General features: G+C 44.9%; 1 pseudogene; it reads right to left on the minus strand.

The window, feature by feature from the left end:
• Positions 1–310: 310 nt before the first annotated feature.
• Positions 311–5,068, minus strand: LOC134679225 (uncharacterized; annotated as a pseudogene).
• Between the last annotated feature and the right edge of the window lie 292 nt (positions 5,069–5,360).

A 5,360-nucleotide genomic window follows, 5' to 3' on the forward strand; every position in this document is an offset into this window, starting at 1 on the left:
AAAATGCTCTTTATAGAAATATAAAGTTCTTTATAATAGGTTGCCTACATACAAAGTTATGATTTTTTTTATTGCGCTATGCCGCCACTGGGACACGCGAAAAACGGCAAATTTCGCCGTTTTTGGAACTTCAAATGCGATTTTGTCAGGAACAAATAATATTTTAGGTACAGTTGTGCATGATTTTTAAAGCTTATAATACACTGAGTGAAAATATATACATACCCAGTCTTTTAGTCCTATGGACTTCGAGTTTTAGCCGTGGGACAGCAAAAAATGCCTATTTGAAAATTGACCCTTTAGTATTTAGTTAATTGGAGTAAATCCTCATAACTTGAACCTGTGAAGCGACCCAGCTTTGCCACTGAGCTTTTCAAATTATTTATTAGGTTAATAAAGTTTGTTAGTTTTAAATTTGTCTAATTGTTTCTCCTCCTAGCTTTCCTACAGCAAGGTTTCCATTTAGTTTATTTTATTTTATTTTGATTTAATTTTATTTTGTTAACATGGCTGTTTCCAATTTAGACAAGCCGGAGCTCTTCATTCATTTATTTTACCCCCTTTCAAAACAGCCGTGTTACACTACCTTATCAATAAACTTTTACTTATTTAATGTAAAAAATAAAATATTTTTGATTTTGATTTCTAATTTGAAATATTAGAATCAAAAAGTTCAAAATAAATTGTATATGTAACTACAAAAATGTGTTCCCTCTCAACGCAAAACCCCTTGTGTCTTAGGAGGATCTAGATATTTTCACACAAGACGGTTTATCGATAACTTTTTACATCACTAGATTATCGACATTAAATGTCGACTATTGCCCATCACTTTTCTGGCAGTGTACGTATTTAGAAACTTGACTCCGCCCCTAAAATTAGTGCGATAGGGACAACTGCAGCTGAGGCGAAAAATCCTGCGTAAAAATGTCAAAAATCGAGGTTTCGTACTCCACTGTTTCCTCCTCCAAAACTTAACCAATCGTAACCTTTTTTTTTTATAACACATCGGTGGCAAACAAGCATACGGCCCGCCTGATGGTAAGCAGTCACCGTAGCCTATGAACGCCTGCAACTCCAGAGGTGTTACATGCGCGTTGCCGACCTTTTAAAAACCTGTACACTCCTTTTTCGAAGAACCCCATACTGTAGACCCTCGGGAAAACCTCGGGAGGGATCTCATTCCACAGCCGGAGCGTCTGCGGGAGGAAATTCCTCTTAAATCGCACAGTACGCGACTATTTAGGTTCTAGGGTGTGAGGATGAACACCCTGCCGACGGCGAGCGGTGCGGTGATAGAAAGCGGCCGTTGGCATCATGTCAAATAGTTCCTCAGGGCACAACCCATTGTACAAGCGGTAGAACACACACAAGGAGGCAAAGTCTCTCCTTAGACTTAAAGGTTCAATACAGCTTGTGAGTTTGGGATCATCGACGATTCGCACAGCGTGCCTTTGGACTGAGTCGAAGGGTCCAAGCTGGCATCCAGGTGCTCCTGCCCAAAGGTGACAGCAGTACTCCATTGAGTACTGCTGTCACCTCCATGTTGATTATACGCTCCATGACCTTAGAGAGAAGGAAGGTAATAGCGATAGGCCTGTAATTCGATGGGTCCGATCTATCGCCCTTTTATAGGCACAGGGTGTACAAGGGCCGTCTTCCACGAAGATGGAACATGCCGTTTGTCGCTAGAGAGTGAGAAAAGACGCGCTAACACGGGACATAACTCAGGAGCACACTGCTTTAGCACAAGAGCTGGTATGCCGTCTGGCCCGCTCGACTTATGGACGTTCAGGGATAGCAATATCCCGCCGAATATCCCTCTGCGTGAATGAGATTTCTGGCATGGAGTATACGCACCGCGGGATGGTGGGCGGCACGGCGCTACCGTCGTCGTTCAGGGTCGAGTTCGAGGCAAAAAGAGTACCAAGGAGATCGGCTTTCTCCTTTGCACTGTGGGCCAGATCACCATCAGCTTTCCGCAGTGGTGGTAAAGACGACTGACAAAAATTTCCCTCGGCAGCTTTGGCAAGTGACCAGAACGCGCGACTCCCAGTGGGATAGCCCGCTAGTTTCTCACCAATTCTGCCGACGAAATCGTATTTAGCCCTGGCAATGGCTTTTTTACTGGACCTCGAGGCAGCGTTTAATTTGCGCTTCACATCAGAAACGTTCGGATCCTTATTAGCTACGGCCTTGGTCCAAGCCCTGTAAGCGGCTTGCTTGCGAACTGTAGCTTCTTTACAAGGCCGATTAAACCAAAGACGTCGCTTTGCTCCCGCAGCTATTACCGAGTTGGGAATGAAACAATCCATTCCCAGCAGTATTGTCTCGGCAACATTGGCTGCACAGGAGTCAGGATCGTCTGATGTGAAACAGAGCTGCCTCCACGGGAACGAGGCGTAGAATTCACGCAGTCCGTCCCAATCTGCTGACTTATAATGCCACACGCGCCGCGAGCTAGCTGGCTGTGGTGGATCGGGCCGCGCGCAAGGTGCCTGTGCCCGGACGAGGCAGTGATCGGACGAACCGAGAGGTGCATTCACTGAGACGAAATATCCGTCCGGACGTGTGGTCAGCAGGGGGTCCAATAAAGAGCTCGTATGGTTCTCGATATCTGGAATTCTCGTGGGAGAATGTACCAGTTGCGAGAGTCCATAGGCCAGAGAAACATCGTGAGCAGCCCTCCCTGCGTGGTCGGTGGACCGGGAACCAAGCCACTCAACGTATTGAGCGTTAAAATCCCCCAAAATCACCAGCTCTGCGGAAGGGTACTGCTCCAGAAGTTTATCAGCCGTCCGTTGTAGGTGCTCGAAAACCCGGGTTGTTTCCGTGCTTCCGCTATGAGACCTGTATAGGCACGCGTAGATACGAGTGTGGCCGCTGTAATCCACACCCACCCACAGAACTGGAACCAAATTTGGAAATCTAAATAATTATGAAATTATCTGTATTGGACCGTTTTGCCTTTTTGGCTAATTGATATCAGTTTTGAATACCACGCCTCTCATTGCGGCATAGTCAATTAGGCCATTTTGGCCATTTTTGAAGGGCTCTAGCGCCTTAAACAACAAAAATATCAAAAAAAGCAAAACGGTCCGACACAGATATTGACAATATTAATCTGTGTTGAAAAAATCATTGCTCTAGCTTCAAAAACCACGGAGGAAAACGTGGAGTACGTTTGTATGGAGGAATGACCACTCCTGTTGGCTCTTAAGGGTATGACCCTTAACTTAGTAATAGAAACTTATCATAAGAAGGTTTGGCAATAAACTTTCGGAAAAAAATAACAAGAACATTCATGGGAACTTTGCAATTTTTGAAAATTATCTTTATCACATGCTATGTACGTTAATATCGAATTATGTCGCTGATTAATATGATTATGTTTTATTTAAACATAATCATATTATTTTTTATGATTATGTCAAATTATGTTTTATTTAAACAAAATTTTATGGGTTTGGTGCTTTACGCACACTAGCGTCCCCTCTCCACCCCCTGACGCAAACCCCCCTTTTAGCATGAAGTATTATGTCCCGATTGACAATTTTATTAGCATTCTGAATGTGATTGCATTCTGAATGTGATTGCTGACAAGTTTGATTACCCGATCATCGTTTCCTCGCTAGGGCAAGTAAAAAGTGTAGCAGTACATCTTATTGATTAAGTATAGTTTCAACATAAATATATTTTTTTGTTTTTAGTTGTAGTTTTCTATCTTAGTCTAGGCACTAACAGGGTTTTAATTATTTTAATTATTGTAATTCCTTGGATTTCACGGGCCTATAAATCCCGGTCTTTTGATAGGCTTGCGTGGGGATATAGATCTAACACGTAGAGGCCCCTTGAAGAGCTTTAATTTCATGTAGCTCGCCTGCTCGAACCCGTTCACAGGCGCAACAATAGACACCCATGAACCGGTCTCAGCAGGCATTGGGACTATTGTAGAAAAAGTGAACAGTATACCGGTCTATAGGTTGCAGTTTGGGTGGACAATGAGACTTGGCTATTGAGAGGTCGGACACCTGCAATAACAATGTTTTACACGTTACTGAGGCAGGTGGTGACTTGCCGCTGAGTAGATGACTTGCTCCTGAAACTGCCGTCGCGAAGACGACCATGAGTAACATCGGTGTGAGCGGCTCAGGGGTGGAGGGGTGTGCGCCGCTTTTTACCCAGTGGCTGTATGCATCTTTCACTTCCACCTCTGGACCATATAGCTCTAGCGACTCCTCTCTGGACTAATGAAGGCAAGCTAGAGCTGAGAGTCCTGGGGGTCCCCTTGGGGTCCACTCTGACCAACGAAGACACGCCGGAGATGGACACCCTGACCGACTCTCGGGAGCAATCGGGTCCATGGGGTCGTTACTCCCCAACAACAGCTCGCCACAAGCTGCCCTACGGGCTGATTATTATTTAAAGAACAAAGTCTCAATGAAAGAAATAATAATGGAACAAGCTGAACCAGTGAACCAGCTGGTTCTCCCTATAGGTACGATTTATATAGATATTTAGTAGGTAGTATGTTATATTCTCTGACTTCTACTGTCAAAAACTTGGGTATCATCTTGGACCAGACACTTTCATGGACGCCGCATATATCTGAGGTCAGTAGGAAGCTGTTTGCTTTGCTACATTATTTGAGGCCACTGCTAAGCTTTCTTACTCTTCCCACGAAAGTTTGTCTTGCTCGCTATCTCTTACTGCCACTCCTTGATTACCTATGGGGATATTGCATTTGTGGACCTTAGGATGGAATTGCTTGATAAGCTTGAGCGCTTGCAGAATGTCTGCATTAGATACCTCCAGTATATTTGGATTGCGAAAGTACGGCCGTGTATCCACCTTCCGCTCGCAGCTTGGCTGGCTTCCGATACGTCGGCGTAGGGATGTGCATGTTCTTCCGATACGTTGGCGTAGGGATGTGCATGTTCTTCCGATACGTCGGCGTAGGGATGTGCATGTTCTTCCGATACGTCGGCGTAGGGATGTGCATGTTCTTCCGATACGTCGGCGTAGGGATGTGCATGTTCTTCCGATACGTCGGCGTAGGGATGTGCATGTTCTTTCTTTACTTTTCAACGTATTATTTCATCCAGGGCCATCTTAAACAATGCCGGGGCCCCTGGGCACATAAGAATTTGGGGCCCTGTTGGAAAGTAGAGAAAGCGAATTAGACTAACATTTGTCTACTATAATCTTCTATTTGTTATGGGTAGTCAAATATAGTGTTTCTGTCTGTCTTTGGGGGCCCCCTGAGGATGGGGGCCCTGGGCACAGGCCCCGTGTGCCCTTATGGTAAAGACGGTACTGATTTAATCCCGCATTCCCTGCGTATCTGTCGGAAAGGTTTA

This window comes from Cydia fagiglandana, chromosome Z, assembly GCF_963556715.1.
Source record: "Cydia fagiglandana chromosome Z, ilCydFagi1.1, whole genome shotgun sequence".
Lineage (NCBI taxonomy): Eukaryota > Metazoa > Arthropoda > Insecta > Lepidoptera > Tortricidae > Cydia > Cydia fagiglandana.